We start from the raw sequence: 17957 nt of genomic DNA, 5'->3' as shown, positions 1-17957 counted from the left end.
ACAGCTCAGCCTAGTTTGGCTCATCAGCAGGACTTGGCAAGGCAGACCAGTCAATGGAGGCAGGGAGTCATTCCACTCAGCTCCTGTTAACCCTACCAACCAAAGCCCTTACAGGTAGGGTGGTCCTAGCCGGACAGGCAGGGAAAAAGCTTCCCAGATAGTACTATCAAAGGGAAGCTATGAGGTTTCAGCTGTTTAGACGCCCAACACAAAATACACACAAAATATTACTTGTGCCAAAAGTGGTCATCTGGAAGCACGAGTTTTATTTCCTAAGGTTTACTAGAAAATGCTTAGAATCAATCACTTGATGTGCCATCCAGCAGACTTTCCAGGGCTTCAGGTAGCTCTGTGAGTTGCTCTGATTTCACTGAGAAACACATGGAAGGAAACTGCGTTGGCTCAATTCATGGCCCCACAGTGGGCACATGCATTGAACATTTTCCTATTATGATGGGTGCTATCGGATTCACAGTCTCTGCCTGGATCATAGTTGATCAAAGCCTGGATCACGTAAATGGAGTGTCTTCTGCTGCTGGGCATCATTTTGCCATGTTCTTGCTATGCTGTTCTTTGAGTAGGCAACTCATTTTGTCGCACTGTTGCAGTCCTTTCTTGATGTGCAGCCGCGCTGTTCTTTGTTCTTCAGTTTCATTTAATGGGCCTTCTCTCTTTTGTCTAGTATTTTTACTTATCCTTGAAAGGTTTGATTTTCTCTCAGGCATCTTTATGACGATGAATGTAAATGTATAATTTATAATTACTGGGACGTCCTCCCGACGTAAAAGGAGCTTTAAAAATGTCATTTTCTTGTTGTTTCCGTGGCTTAGCTTCACCTGTGCTCTTTATTTTGTTCTCGCCGCTTGGCTACGTGCGTGTTAGGTGACGCAAGATGCCACAGTGCCACGGTCAGCCGGCATGGCCATCAGGTGTAACTGCAGCAGAAACCGTAAAACTAAAATACATTTTAGCGCATAAGTCATGAACGATAGGAGATACCCAAAAATAAATATGCCCAGGTCACTCCAAGCTTCAAGATGTTTCCGATGAGGTACGAATAATGTATCTAGGTCCATTGGCTATTGGGATGCTTTTGAATCGCAGACAGATATTGTTGTTTTATCAGTATAAACAGAAGAAGATAGATAGATTCTGACCCTCAGTTCCCAGGTGTAGAGTGTGAACACATATATAGTCGAGGCTAACATTCCACTGCAGTCCCTGGTGGAGGGTGGGGGTTGCTGTGTGTTGTCAGAAGTGCCGTCCTTCAGATGAAACATTAAACCCAGGTCCCATCTGCCTGTTAAGGTGGACGTTAACGATCCTGTGTTACTACTCAAAAATAAAAGGGAGTTTCTTCGCAGTGTCCAGACTAAAGAATCCTGTGAAACATTTTGAGGCGTCTCGATGATGTAATAAGGCGCTATACCAAATGTAATGATTATTATTATTTGGTACAATTTTACCAAATAAATTTAATTGAAAAGAAAGAAACTTTGTAAACACAACCAGCATAAATTGAATTGACTGTAAAGTGAATAAAGTGCATCGATGGTATATTTGTGAGTGAAACGTGGCAGCCAATTACACACAGCAGTATACAACAACAACAAGATTTCATTTATAGAGCGCCTTTCACGTCGGGAGAACGTCCCAAGGCGCTGTACAGTTGGGTCAGGACCTGAGCATTGGGGGGAAATGGTCAGGGTGAGGGGAGGGAAGGGAGGGAGCGAGGAGGGGGGAAATGGTCAGGGTGAGGGAGGGAAGGGAGGGAGCGAGGAGGGGGGAAATGGTCAGGGTGAGGGGAGGGAAGGGAGGGAGCGAGGAGGGGTAGAGAGTCGAGAGGGGAGCTGAAGGCACGGTCAAAGAGAAAGGTCTTGAGACCGTCCTTGAAGGAGGAAAGGGAGGAAGCGGCGAAGGCACTGGGGGATGGAGTTTCAGAGCCTCGGGGCTGAGAGGCTGAAGGTCCGGCCACCGATGGTAGGGCGGTTGGGGCGGGGGATGTGGAGCAGACCGGAGCCGGAGGAACGGAGGGTACGGGCAGGTAGGTAGGGGGATAGTAGGTTGAAGAGGTAGGAGGGAGCGAGGCCGTGAATGGCCTTGTAGGTGAGGATGAGGATCTTGAATTCGATCCTCTGGGGGATGGGGAGCCAGTGGAGGCGAGCGAGGGCGAGGGTGAGGGCGAGGGCGAGGGTGAGGGCGAGGGTGGGAGTGATGTGGTCCCGAAGCCTGGTGCGGGACAGTACACGAGCTGCAGAGTTCTGAATGACCTGCAGTGTGGAGGGAGGGCCGGGAAGGCCGGCGAGGAGAGAGTTCCCATAGTCCAGCCTTGAGGTGATAAAGGTGTGGACCAGAGTTTCAGCCGCGTGAGGGGTGAGGTAGTGCCGTAGTCTGGCAATGTTCCGGAGGTGATGGAAGGCGGTGCCAGTTGTGGTGCGGATGTGAGGAAGAAAGGACAGCTCAGGGTCGAACAGAACCCCGAGGTTCCTGATGGCTTTGAGAGGTGGAGAGTGCAGCCTTGGATGCTGATGCTGTCAGCGCCTGAGGTGCGGAGGCGCCGATGGAGCCAATCAGGAGGGCCTCAGTTTTGTGCACGTTGAGCTGAAGAAAGTTGTCTCTCGACCAGGAGAGTATCCAAACCAAACCACAAGCAGTCGTGGATTGAAGTGACAAATTTATTATTGTTTTTTTTCTTGAGGGATTATTATAAGGCATGTGCAATAAGGAAACTTGCCCAAGGTCCCCCTACTGGGAATTGAACCAAGGTCTCTCGCTTGAGCGGCAAACGCTCTAACTGCTGAGCTACAGTTCCAGTGGTTACTGGAACCACTTGTCGTTTAGTGGTTACTGGAACCACTAAACGACAAGTCTCCATGACTTCTGAGAATGTGAATTAAATGGAATTCTTGTCACTTGTTGCTGAGTCCAAAACAACAATTATAAATATGAGATGAAGCAGCTGATCTAACGGGAAGTTCAGCAGGAACTTCTTCATACAAAGGTCGTTGAAGGTGGAACTCACTGCAGAAAGCATTAACAACAACAACAACAACAAGATTACATTTGTAAGGCGCCTTTCACGTCGGGAGGACGTCCCAAGGCACTGAAATCAATTTGTATATCAGTAAACCTGACGAATGCAGCAACAGTAACAACTTACAGTACCCCTCTCGCAGGGTAAATTCTTGGAGTGCTGAGGGAAAGGGAATAGGAGGGCGGGGGCTTTTGTGGAGTATAAACACCAGCATAGTCTATTGGACAGAATGATCTGTTTCTATCCTGCAATGTATGGTGTAGTTACATTATTTAGCTAAATAGCCCAGCAATGTTTATTGCTGCACCCACTGTTTCGACTACCTCTCCGACCTACTATCCCCCTACCTACCTGCCTGTACCCTCCGTTCCTCTGGCTCCGGTCTGCTCCACATCCCCCGCCCCAACCGCCCTACCATTGGTGGCCGGGCCTTCAGCCTCTCAGCCCCGAGGCTCTGGAACTCCATCCCCCAGTGCCTTCGCCGCTTCCTCCCTTTCCTCCTTCAAGGCCGATCTCAAGACCTTTCTCTTTGATCGTGCCTTCAGCTCCCCTCTCGACTCTCTACCCCCTCTTCTCTCCCTCCCTTCCCTCCCCTCACCCTGACCATTTCCCCCCTGCTCGGGTCCCAACCCAACTGTCCAGCGCCTTGGGATGTCCTCCCGACGTGAAAATGGAATCTTGTTGTTGCTGTTGTATAATCGTTGGGGGGTGTTGGGTGGCAGAGGGGAAGGTAATCAGGGTTTCCTTGGAGCTGAACTGGCTCCAAGGTCACATGTTTGGCGTCGGAATAGAGCCAGCCATCTACGACGTTCTCTCGTCCAGTTCCTGAGCCAGGAGGGGCCGTAGTATTCCAGGGCACTGCTCATGACAGCTCAACCCAGCCTGATGACAGCCAAGCCCAGCAGGACTTGGCAAGGCAGACCAGTCACTGGAGGTAGGAGGTGATTCCACTCAGCTCCTGTTAACCCTGCAAACTGAAGCCCTAACAGGTAGGTCCCACCTGGACAGGCAGGGATAAAGCTTCCCAGACAGTACTATCAAAGGGAAACTATGCGGTTTCAGCTGCTAATGCACCCAACGCACAATACACACAAAAAATTATATTTGTACAGCACATTTCACATCGGGGGGATGTCCCAAGACGCTGGATAGTCAGGGATGGGGTTGGGATAAGGGAGGGTGGAGGGCAAGGAGGGTAAGAGGGTGGCCGTTGGCATGGTCAAAAAGGAGTGTCTTGAGACATGCCTTGAAGGAGGCAAGAGAGGCAAAGCACTATCTGCGGTCCCTAAGCCTTGGTTCTATGCCAATCAGCACCTAATCTTTTCCAGAATTAGGTAAGGAGGGTGTGTCCCTCCGGGGATTAATTGTGTAGTCCATTCCAACAATCTATCTCTGGGATTTCCATGTAGGTGGGATGAATGGAAATCTCAGTTTGGTTTGGAGACTCTTAAAGATGGTGGTGGGTTTCTGCATGTGTCAGACACTCTGCCAGCTCCCCCCACCCAAAAGAAATGATACAGTGAGCGACGATGCAACACCCCTAGGTCTCTTTCAGCTACCATCAACCTACCCCACTTTGGCAAGTTCTATCCCATCCACACATTTTTTGCTTCATGTAACACAATAGAAGTTTTAATCATATACTACCCCTGTGGGAGGACTGCTTTTGGGAGGACTCAATGGGAGGATGTAATTTTGTTGTTGTTGCCGCGGGTTAGCTCCGTCTGTGTTCTTTATTTTGTTTTCTTTATTTATTTTGTTCCCGCTGCTTGGCTACGTCCCCAGCTCTGTGATGCACAATGCCACAGCACCGCGGTCAGCCGGTTCGGCCACCAGGTGTAACAGCAGTGTGCACGTAACACATAGTTTCTCTGTGACACATAATGACACAGCATCACTTTCGCTCTGCGGCAACCTGGTGAAAAATGGAAAACTAAAAGTAACTCATGTACGATAGGAGAATCCTAAAAACAAATATGCCCATGTCACTCCCAATGAAAGACCTTTCTGATGAGGTATAATTTGTGTCTCTATGTCAATCAGTTATTAAGATCCTTCTTGAAGCGCAGACAGACATTGGAGTTTTATTACTCTAAATAGACAATAAAAGATAGGCAGAAGAAGATGCCTTTATAGCTTGAAAAAATGACGGCAAATGGAGTTTTATACAGATCAGTACAAGATCCTGCATATCCAAGAATAGAAAACACAAGTTCAATAGAACTTGCCAAAGAGGAGTCCAAGGCAGATGTAGGAGTGTTCATTGACTGTCTGGTAAGCTTTCCAGCAGGGAAACCACGCTAACTGTTATTTGAACTTTTCACTTGCAGAGTTAACAGGAATTGAGTAGGGAGATTCCTTGCTTCTGACCCCCAGTGATTGGCAGCTCCTCCCAAGTCCTGCCAATAAGCCAGGCCGTCTGGCCCATCATCAACAGGACTGTGGACCTGCCTTATGGTTGTAAATCATTACAAATAAAATAATATAGTTTTATCTTTGTCACTTGACTTTTCATTTCTTTTGCCTTAGGTATTTAAGTTGTTCACTAAGAAGCGACTTATTTCCCTGGCCGCTGTTTCTCCTTGAGGATCTCTGTTATGTTGCTGTTTGTACATTTCTGTGTGCTGACCATTGCGGTGCTAATTGTGTTCAGCGCTGACAGCTTGGGGAGGCTTGCTGATATCTATAAGTATTTCCGTGTGTATCCACCCATTCTGTGAAATGCTGGTCACATTGAAGTCACTAAAAGAAACTCTCATTGTGTCAGTTTGTCACAAGTCTCTGCTCGTGGGACTCCCCCAGCTCTTCCCAACACAACTTGACAGCTATCCAGCACTCTGCAGCCCGTGTCCTCTCCCGGACCGAGCTCCCCCATCCTAACACCCCTATTCTCGCTCAACTCCACTGGCTCCCCGTTCCCCAGCGGATTGAGTTGGACACAGTCTTGCTCCACCACCTCCATTACTTCCTCTGACCACACCGACTCAACCCAGTGAGGAACCGACCTGTTTCATCTTCACACCCTGGACAGGCAAGCTTTCAGCCATTTTGCCCCGCTCTCTGGACCCTCCATCCCAAAGTCCTTTTGACTTATCGCCACCCTCCCCTTGCTTAAGCCCATTTCAAAACTTACATCTTGACTGCACTTTTGGTAACCTTTCCCTTCCCCAATCTCCGCTCAGCTCCCACCCCCGACTCAGGTGTCCACCTAACTTTGTCAGCATTTTGAGCCATACTCCTGACACGAATGGCGCTGGAAAGCATATATTATATTGTTTGTGTCTATTATTAAATCTCATCTAACAAACCCGCAGTACTGCAATGCTACTCTATCCTACATTAAGTGGCACAGATCAATGCAAGTTGCTGTTGTATTAAAGTGACAATTTTTTTAAAATTAATTTGTATTTTTTTTATCTTTTAACCAGCGGCAATTAGTCCACCATCATTCTTTCGTAGCAGGGAGACTCAGCTGGGAGAGCTGACTGTAACTTGGGAAAATAATCTCAGGACTGAACTCCAAGGGAATTCTTGATCTCTTACCAGTTAAACTGGAGATCCCTAACCCTAACCCTAATTTATGATTTCACAAAACCTTTGATTAAAAAGCCGGGCGGACAGGCCTGCTCCAGCTTGTGCACACCAACGAATGCTTCACATTCCATATGTACTGTGTGTATACATCGAGCAATGGTGAAATACATTATTGATTCAATACATATATTTATAAATAAATTATACATTTTATGTAAAAATAGAGATACTAAAATGTGTTGCAGTGGAACCTGATTGGAGTCTGAGCTCTGTGCTGCTGCACGATAGTCTTTTACAATGTCAAATGCAAAACACTCCATCCCTCAGATTTGTTTCATAAGGTTAAGAGCAGGGCACGGGATTGAGGAAGAAGGTTTTGAGGCAGACCTTGTGTGGCCTGGGAAGGGATGAGTCGAAGTAAACCTGGGACGGATTTCCAGAGAGTTGGGCAGATACACTGGGTGGAGTGGGGGACGTGAAGCGAGCCAGTGCCCGCTGATAGGCTCATTTTCATTACTATTTACTTCAAATGCTGCCCACAAATGAAGTATTGCTGGAGGCAGGGCTTCTTCCTACTCTTCTGTTAATCCTGCAAGCCAAAGCCCTTGATGAGTAGAGTGATATTATCTGGATAAGCAGCAGCTAAGTCAGTGCTCTCAATGGCAAACTACACAATTTTAACCAGTTAACATCAGTTACCCCTGAGCCTCGGCTTTTGCCAATCTGCACCCAATATTTGGTAATATTTTGACAAGCTACTGTGAAATTTGGAAATTTGAGAGGGCTCATCCCACTCCAGACGTAGGGAAATCTCCAGGTATAGGAAGCATACGTGTGTGGAACTCTCAGCCTGGTTCAGGTACTCTTGAGCACCATGACGGGTTTCTGCACCTCTCAGTGCTCACACTGAGATTTGGGAATTGTGTTGCAGTTTATTCGAGTGACCACGGCAAAATATGTGGGGGATTTTGAGTTGTACAGGGGAGTGCACACACGATTGAGGAACATACTCAAGGACAGATACAAGAAATATATGAAAGCTCTCACCCAAAGGAAATGGAGTCACAAGATTTGGATGCCTGCCTCAGGTACGCTGGCAGAGAGGGCTACGTTTTAAATGTTAAACAACAGCAACAACTTGGCTTTACATTGTACCCTTCACACGAGCAGCGTTGTTGTATATGCTTTGCTGGCGATTAGTGTGATTCTAGTTTATCAAATGTTTGGTCAAGACCCAAGTAGAGAGGGAATCAGACAACAGTAAAATAATAATAATAATCTTTGCATTTGATATAGCGCTTTTCGCATCTTCTAGACATCTCAAAGCGCTTCACAGAATACACTGTAAAGTGAATTAACTGTATACTTGTGGGCGAAACGCAGCAGCCAATTACCCACAGTAATGTCCCACAAACAGTCACGGATTGAAGTGACCAATTTATTATTGTTTTTTTTCTTGAGGGATTATTATCAGGCGTGTGGAGTTAGGAAACTTGACCAAGGTTTCGCCCTGAACTGCCGGGAATCAAACCGGGTCTCTCGCTTGCAAGGTGAGTGCTCTAACCACTGAGGTACAGGACTCCACATAAACCTCATGTAAGTCATATCAGTTGGGGCCATATATTTAATATGGCTAATGCAAAGCATGAGTTCATAGAACTATAGAATATTACAGCACAGAAGGAGACTCTTCGGCCCATCATGCCTGTTCCCATACAAACAGACATAGAGGGGGAACGGACACTGTTGAAGAGAGGATCGATGCCGCAATTATGGATGAGATGGTGGTATCATGTCTTTGAGACGCCTCAAAGCACTTCACAGAATATACCGTTAAGTGAATTGAATGTATGCTTTGTGGACGAAACTCAGCAGCCAATTGCACATAAAACACACACTGGGTTCCTACTTACTGTTGGATAAATAGAGACGTGTGGAGTAAGGAAATGTTTCACCCTGTCCAGAAATCAGATCCTCTGCGTATTAAGAGACCAAATTATTTTTGTTTATTTTGAAAGAATTATTATTCCCAGAAACGTGATCTGCCAATCAACAACAACAACAACAAGATTCCATTTATTGAGCGCCTTTCACGTCAGGAGGACGTCCCAAGGCGCTGGACAGTTGGGTCAGGACCCGAGCAGTGGGAAAATGGTCAGGGTGAGGGGAGGGAAGTGAGGGAACGAGGAAGGGGTAGAGAGTCAAGAGGGGAGCTGAAGGCACGGTCGAAGAGAAAGGTCTGAAGGCCCGGCCACCGATGGTATGGCGGTTGGGGCGGGGGTCATGGAGCAGACCGGAGCCAGAGGAACGGAGGGTACGGGCAGGTAGGTAGGGGGATAGTAGGTCGGAGAGGTAGGAGGGAGCGAGGCCGTGAATGGCCTTGTAGGTGAGGATGAGGATCTTGAAATCAATCCTCTGGGGGATGGGGAGCCAGTGGAGGCGAGCGAGGGCGAGGGTGAGGGCGACGGTGGGAGTGATGTGGTCGCAGTGTCTGGTGTGGGACAGTACACGAGCTGCAGAGTTCTGAATGACCTGCAGTGTGGAGGGAGGGCCGGGAAGGCCGGCGAGGAGAGAGTTCCCATAGTCCAGCATTGAGGTGATAAAGGCGTGGACCAGTGTTTCAGCCGCGTGAGGGGTGAGGTAGTGCCGTAGTTTGGCGATGTTCCGGAGGTGATGGAAGGCGGTGCCCGTTGTGGCGCGGATATGAGGATATCAATGATCATTATAAAGCGACATGTAAAGAATAAACAAGAGTTATGAAGAAAGATACTACAGTAAACACACATAAGTCTGATCTGTATAAATTGGATCATCGCCTAAGGTGAAGTTTATGTGGAGTCCTGTACCTCAGTGGTTATGTTTGTGTGTGGGAGCTTCTCTCCCTCCCCTAAGCGCGTCTCAGAACCCTGCTCTTTGACCTCGCCTTTGGTCACCCTCCTATCCTCTCTACCCTCTAGCGTGTTTGAGTGTGGCAGCATGTTTGTGTGAGGGAGCGTGTTTGAGTGTGGCAGCGTGTTTGTGTGAGGGAGCGTGTTGGTGTGCGGGAGAGTGTTTGTGTGAGGGAGCGATCCCAACCCCCAGCTCAGGTCCAAATCCCTGACTGTCCAGCACCTTGGGACGTCCTCCCGACATGAAAGGTGCCGTGTAAATGTAATTTTGTATTATTGTTTTGCTTTATCTGCTGCAGGTCACAACTATCAACACAGGAAGCTTTGCTTATTTACTTTGGTTTGGATACTCTTAAGCATGTCAAGGTCTAATAAGCATGGTGATGAGTTTCTGCCAGTGTTAGACACCCGGCTGACCATAAGAAAAAGGCTTTGTATCCAACCAAGTGAATGAAATGACTCAGGCTAAATTTATGAATTAAATATTTATTTTCTTGGAATCGATCCAGAAGATCCAGACACAGCGGCTGCCAACATTTCATGCATTGCGTATAATAAATCATCAATGAACTGTTCCTGGCAAATTGGAACAAAGGCCCCAGAAGACATCATGTACTTTCTACACTACAGGTAAGCTCCTGGAACAGACAGACAGACAGATAGACAGACATGAAACGCCTCTTCTCCCACCAATCTGTACCCAAAACTCTCCCAAATTTTGAATGCACTTTCCACTCCAAACACATCTGCAACATTCCTTGTGTAGATGAAACTGGTTCAAATATTCTTTAGCACAGAGATGCGTTTCTACTGTGCTGACCATTTTTGGGGGGTCAACCGGGTAACAGACACATGCAGCAACCCATCACCTTGCTTTAGAGTATCCAAACCAGCCTGAGAATTAGATTCATCCCATCCACACATTGAAATTTCCATTTATTGGAACAGAATGGGGTTAATACTGATGAAAATGTGATTCTACTTGTCAACGGATCAAGTCACCACAATGAGATTTTCCCATTTTATAAGATTTTTCACCCACAGAATCTTGGTATGAAACTAGTTCCTTCTTCGCTTATATTGTACTCTGCCCCTCAGTTCCCAGGTGCAGAATGTGAACCGATATATAGTCGAGGCTAACATTCTATTGCAGTCCCTGGTGGAGAGTGGGGGTTGCTCTGTGTTGTCAGAAGTGCCGTCCTTCAGAGGAGGCATTAAACCGAGGTCCAATCTGCCTGCTCAGGTGGACGTTAATGATTCTGATGTCCTTCTACTCAAAAATAAAAGGGAGTTTCTCCTCAGTTTCCAGACTAACAATCCTGTGAAGCATTTTGAGGTGTGTCGATGACGTGATAACAACAACAACAATCCTTGCATTTGATATAGCGCTTTTCACGTCGGGAGGACATCCCAAAGCGCTTCACAGAACACACTGTAAAGTGAATTGACTGTATATTTGTGGGCGAACGCTATACATAACCTATATATAAGATGCTATACCAAATGCAAGATTATTATTATTATTATTTGGTACCATTTTACCAAATAAATTGGATTGAAAATAAAGAAACATGAACACATCCATGCTTTGGATTCAGATTCTCCCAGTGTCCTGGCCGACAATCCAATAAAATAAAATTTGGTCACACGTGATCGTGTGTGGGACATTGCTGTTAAAGAACATGCAGTGATTACAGTTTACACTGAATCCCGTGAAGGGCTTTGGTATGTCCTCCCAACGTGAGAGGTGTTGGCAAATGTAAGTGCTATGATATCATTTAACAGGGTAACATTTGCAGTGTTCCTTATTTTATTCCAGATGTAAACTATGACTCACCGTGCGGTAGTGTTCTGTCTGGGAAGGTGAATTATTCTATTCCAAAACCCAGCCTCTGCCATTCGTTTCAATTCAGAGGTGGGTGACTCTTTCATTTCATGTTTTATCTTGTAGGAAGTTCCTCAGCAAAAAAAAGAAGATGGATTAGAGGAAAAAGCCTTCCCTTTCAGTCAGTGTGAAATCACATCACGGTAACATCAAATTCACCTTTTGGCCCATTTTATATTGCATCCCCAGATTAACCCACTCTCCTGCCCTCCTACAACAACATCGAGCTGTTTCTTAAATGAGTCCCGGTGTCCTGGCTTCAACCACCGTTTCTGTAAACTCTTCCATTCTTTAATTAAAAAGTAGAACATTTCTGGTGTCCTTCCTGAATTTGCCCTTTACAACCCTAAACGTGTGCACTGTTGTTCTGCTGTGTTAGTGCATCTGAAAGTATAGTTCTAGGTTTACTTTTTCAATCCTATTTAAAATCCTATACACCACTATAGGTGCCTTCTGAGGCATCTTCTTTGTGAGATTAAGGAGCCATAGCTTGGCTAATTGTTACTCAAAGCTCATTCCTCTAAAACTGGGAGTTTACCAACAAAATATACAGTCAATTCACTTCACAATATATTCTGTAAAGCTCTTTGAGATGACTCGAAGATGTGATTAGGTGCTATATCAATTGCAAGGATTATTATTATTATTATTATTATTATTATTATTATTATTATTATTATCTTTCACCATGTCTCTGCCTCTATGGCCTGGGAAGCCCCCCCTTTACATGACAGTGACCAGAGCTGTGTGCAGGACACACGAGGTGTTGCCTGACGAGAGCAATACAAAGCTTAGCTCTGACTTCTGAGAATCTGACCTAAATGGAACTGTTTCCACTTGTTACAAAAATAAACATGAGATGAAACAGCAGATCTAACAGGGTGGTGCGAAAGTGGAACTCACTGCAGAAAGCATCAACACGCATCAGAATAAAAGGCTCATGCAACAACAGCAACAACTTGCATTAATTTGGGCCCTTCACAAATGGTAGGTAGTGTCTTGAAGTGCTACAATAATAACAAAAACTTTGACTTATACAGCCCTCGTCACATCAGGCAGCACCTCGGGGCGCTTTGCATTTGGTGCTGAGGCGAAGGGAATAGGAAATGGGACCTCATGTGGAGTGTAATCCCCGGCATAGAGGAGTTAGACAAAATAACCTGTTTCTGTGAACACCGTGTAATGTCATTATTTAGCAATATGGCCCAGCCCAGCAATGTTTATTGCTGCCTCACATTATCTTGGCCTAGTGACTGTCCTCCTTGGGCGGGTAGGGGTTATGTGGGGTCTTCTTGGAGCTAAGCCGTAATCGAGCTAGCCCTCTGGGGTGGTCTCGGTCATAAGATTCCTGGGCCGAGTCGGTACAGCTTGTGGAGATCCGAGAAGTAAGGTGGGGTTAGGCTCCAGCAAGCTCCAGTGTACATTTCAGTTTCACTTTACTGCAAGGAATTTCGCAGTAATTTCATCTGTAGCTTTTCGCCTGTATTTCTGCCTCTTATACTTTCCGTCATTGTTTCAATTTCCTGTAAACTTTATTGCCCTCTTCCTGCGTCTAAATTATTTGTCTTCCCGAAACAACATTGTGTTCCAGTGGAAGTCAGAACAAAGTTGCCTGGAGGGTTAAGCAAATATAATGTCAAAACCCAGGAAACGTGCTGTCAACTGCAATGACCTGGTTCAGAACCACAAACACACAGAGCTTCACAGCACAGAAAGAAGGACTCGCCTGACTGTGAACTCCATTTCTCCGCCCTCCGCCTTCAACAACAAGATTCAACAACAACAAGATTCCATTTATAAAGCGCCTTTCACGTCAGGAGGACGTCCCAAGGCGCTTCAAAGCCCTCCTGACGTGAAAGGCGCTCTATAAATGGAATCTTGTTGTTGTTGTTGTAAAGAGAAACCTCTCTCTTACAGAGAAAGTGGACTTTCTCAGGATTGAAACTCGCTCTTAGCCAGTGCCATTTTAGATCTGTCACTGTCCAAATAGAAGGTGGGGAATTTCTCCCAGTTCCTGGCCAACCATCCCAAAGATAAAATGTGTTGTTCACTTCAAGGCTGTCACTAAACTTTACATTAAAATTTTGTGAAGCACATTGAGACTCAATGCTGTTAGCAGAGGATGGTAAGGGCGAGTCTGAGTTATAATGGGATAACATCATCAACAACAAAATTACATTTGTATAGTGCCTTTCACGTCGCGAGGACGTCCCAAGGCGCTGGACAGTCAGTGTTTTGGATCCGAGCTGGGGGTCGGGATCGGGGAAAGTGTAGGGCAGGGGGGGAAGGAGGGTGATCGAAGGCACGGTCGAAGAAGAGGGTCTTGAGATAATCTTGTTGTTGTTGAGATGAGTCTTGAAGGAAGCAAGGGAGACAAAGGGCTATCTTCATCCAAACCAAATGTGTGATCGTGTGAACTGCGCCCAGGGTAGATCAAGTGTCTGGTTGAGTCTTACACTACCATCCCGTCTACAACCTACCCTTCCTTGCCAAGTCCTGAAATGCATTGTTACAGACCAACTTCGGACATACCTCACCTTCCACTCCCTCCTCAGGCCCCTGCAGTTTGGGTTTTCGGCCTGACTGCCCACAGCACAGAGACAGCGCTTGTCAAAGTCACAAGCGACATTCTCTCTATCTGTGACCAAGGCTCCCTTTGCCTCCTCATCCTCCTGGATCTCTCTGCTGCGTTCGATACAGTTGAACACGCCATCCTCCTCCATCAGCTCTCCTTCATCAGCTCTCCTCCCTCATCTATTTTAGTTGGACCGCACTCGCATGGTTCAAGTCCTACTTAACCATCCGCCTCCATTTCATCTCAGCATATGGTTTCTCCTCCCATCCCCGCCCGGTCACCTGTGGGATACTCCAGAGCTCCATCCTTGGCCCTCGTCTTTTCCTTATCTATATGCTCCCTCTGGGCGATGTCATCCACAGACACGGGGTAAACTTCCACAGTATGTGGATGACACACAAATCTACTTTGCCTTCTCGAGTCCCAACTCCAGGTCCCCCGATGTTATCAGCGTGTCTGGCAGACATCAGGGCCTGGTGAGTGTAAACTTCCTGCAGCTGATAATGGACAAGACGGAAGCCATACTCCTTAGATCCCATTAATGTCTTCACTCCTTCAGATCTAAACTCCTCAACCTCCCTGGGCTCTCCCTCAGACTCACCGAGCCAGTGCACAACCTAGGCGGCCGGTTTGACCCCCAGCTGGCCTTCCTCCCCCACATCCGGTCCCTGACGAGGGCAGCCTTATTCCACCTCCGCCACATTGTCTGCATCCAACCGTACCTTACCCCAAATGTAGCCGAAACCCTCGTGTATGCGTGTGTCACCTCCTGCTTGGATTACTCCAACGCACTTCTCGCCGGTCTACCCTCACCTGAAAACTTTCCTCTTCGACCGTGCTTACAGCTACCTCCCCCATCCCCCCGGGCTCAGAGTCAGGCTCACTGTTAAACTCTCTGAGACACTAACTACCCTGTTTGGAGGGCCCCGTTGTTGTTAATTAAAATGAGATGGTACCAGAACATAATTAGCTGCAGCCTGTATTTTGGAAATGTTTTCAGTCATCTTGAATGTGACCAATTTTATCTGGGAGATTGTCGGCCAGGACACTGGGAGAGGATGAACTCTCTTCTCTTTTAACTTGTGCCAGGGGTTGTTTAACCTCCGCTTGAATAACAAATTACTGGCAGTGGAAATTTCATTGTATCTGCAAGGAAGTCCACACTCCCTCTGTGTTTGAGATATTTGCCCTGTTTACTTAATTCCGGAGAGTTTTAGTCACAGGTTGGCAAGAGCTAAGGCATGGTGTGGTCTCTGGGAGGTGTGCTTTGGGGGGCAGATGGGGGTTGTGGGGTGTAACTGCTGGAGTTTAACAAAAGTTCAGAGTTTTCAATGTGACCAGAAAAGAGGTAATGACAGCTCAGTATTAATAATTCTGGTGCAAACCTTGGGGACATTTTATAACACTTTTTTTTGCGATTATTAACACAAGGAAGCGTTGCAAAACTCGAAGCTATTATTGAAGATCTTTCTCAGTTTGTAACAGCATGACACACCCCAAAAATATACTCGTATTTAAATAAAATTTAGTGTGTCCAACTATTTTTATCCTCACTGGCAATCGCCTCTCTGGTACAACCTTCTCTTAGTGAGGTGTGGGACCAGGACCCTGCTAACCCTCTGGTTACCTCGGCGCCCACACTATGTGGCCATTTTTCATGTGTGGAGCCTTGGAAATGAATGCGGCAGCTTGAGGCCTGACCTCTTGCCACCTGGCTGCCACACATGTGCACACAACCACAAGAGGGTGCTGTAGAGGGACCGGGAGCAGGAAACGTGACTGATGTTCTCCTCCCTAACCCTTGGAGGACCACGGCCAATTTACAACAACAACAACAACAAAATGACATCTATACAGCACCTTTCCCGTCGGAAGGACGTCCCAAGGCGCTGGACAGACAGAGAAACCTCCCCATGCAGCCTGGGCTAACATCAGCAAGCTCAACACAGGCCCAGGTTTCGAACCTGCGATCTCCTGGACTGTAATCTGCAGCTCTATCCACTACACCATCAGGTAAAATACATAAAGTAAATTATGCAATTATAATAATACATCCTGCACTATCTTCTTCATAAAATTGGAACTGAGGAGAGTTGATGATGAAGGACACGTTTCAACCAATTTGATTTCATCCTTTCCTCGACCGACTTCCCTCTACAGCATTGAATTGGTTGTGAAACGAGTTCAGTGTCTTAGAAAAAAATCAAGTTAGCTTTATATAAAACCTTGGTTAGACAACATTTAAAACAGTGTGTGCAGTTCTGGTTGCCATATTAGAGGAAGGATAATCAGAATAATAATAGTCCTTGCATTTTATATCTATGAAGCGCCTCAAAGGCACCTCAAAGGCACTTCACAGAGTATACTGTAAAGTTAATTAACTGTACATTTTGCAGCAGAATATTGCAGCATTGGAGCGAGGACAGTATAGATTAACACGGATGTTACCAGGGATGAATGGATAGAACTATGGAGAAAGGCTGGACAAATTGCAGCTTTTCTATGAAGAGTTAAGATGATTGAGAGGAGACCTGATCGAGCAGTTTAAGGTTATGATAGTATTCGCTAATGTGGATGTTGATAGATTGTTTCCACTTGTTGATGTCCAAAGCAAGAGGGTATAAATAAAAGCTAGCCAGTCACACATCTAATAGGGTGATTAGGAGGAACATCTTCATGCACAGGGTATGGTGAATATGGAACTCATAGCCAGAAGCTGCGGTTGATGCAAAAAGCATCAGTGTGTTTACTAGGAAACTTAATGTGTACACAAGGGAGAAGGAGATAGAGCAGAATAGGAAGGGCGGAGGTTCGTGTGAAGGATAAACACCATCAAAGACTAGTTTGCATAGAGAAGTTAGTTACTCTCCTGGCCAAGAATCCACCAAAATTGGTCACTTACTTTGAGGGACGTTGCTGTGTGTAATTAGTTGCCGCATTTCCCTCTAAGACTACACTTTAGAGTATATTGGAGTCCCGGAATGGTTAGCGTGCTCCCCTCTCAAGCGAGAGGATTTGGGTTCAATTCCATGACGGGGCAAAACCTTAGGCAAGATTCCTTACTCCACATGCCTCTGTTTAGTAATAAATAGGAACCCAGCTGTTAGTCGATTGACAGATTGCTTTCTGAGGGTAATAAAAATGTGGTCACTCAATCCGTGACTATTTGTGGGACACTGCTGTGCACAATTGGCTGCCATGTTTCGCCCACAAATTACAATATTCTTTACAGTATATTCTGTGAATTGCTTTGAGTCGTCTCGAAGATGTGATAAGGCACTATATCAAATGCAAGGATTATTATTATTATTATTATTATTATTATTATTATTATTATTATTATTATTATTATTATTATTATTATTATTATATCCTGTGAAGCCCTTTGAGATGTGATATGAAAGGACCTGTATCAAATGCAAGGATTATTAGTATTATTCCGAGCTAACTTACTCTGTATGGTAAACCTGCCGCAAAGAGCCTCTCTAAGATATTTACTCTTTAAGGCTAAGGAGCCCAAGCTTATCTGGTCACTAGCTCATCCCACTAATCTGAGATCAGCGTGTTGCTCCCCTTTGTAGAGTTTCCCAGATTTGAGCAGCTATCACTCCCTTCCTCTCCTTCTATGTTCAATGAATTACAATGCAACTTTAATAATAATAATAATCCTTGCATTTGATATAGCGCTTTTCACGTCTTCTCGACGTCTCAAAGCGCTTCACAGAATATGCTGTAAAGTGAATTGACTGTATATTTGTGGGCGAACGCGGCAGCCAATTGCGCACAGCAGTGTCCCCACAAACAGTCATAGATTGAAAATGACCAATTTATTATTGTTTTTGGTTTTGGAGGGATTATTATTAGGCTCTGTGTGGAGTAAGGAAACTTGCCCAAAGTTTCGCCCTCTGCCTGGAATTGAACTTGCAAAGTGAGTGCTCTAACCACTGAGCTACAGGACTCCAAGTTTAACCTTGAGCTCTAACTCTCTCTCTCTCTCTCCTCCACATATATATGTGTGTATTTTTCCTTTGTCTCCGCGCA

Source organism: Callorhinchus milii, unplaced genomic scaffold, assembly GCF_018977255.1.
Source record: "Callorhinchus milii isolate IMCB2004 unplaced genomic scaffold, IMCB_Cmil_1.0 Scaffold4, whole genome shotgun sequence".
In the NCBI taxonomy this organism is placed as follows: domain Eukaryota; kingdom Metazoa; phylum Chordata; class Chondrichthyes; order Chimaeriformes; family Callorhinchidae; genus Callorhinchus; species Callorhinchus milii.
Note: the sequence above shows the minus strand (reverse complement) of the source record.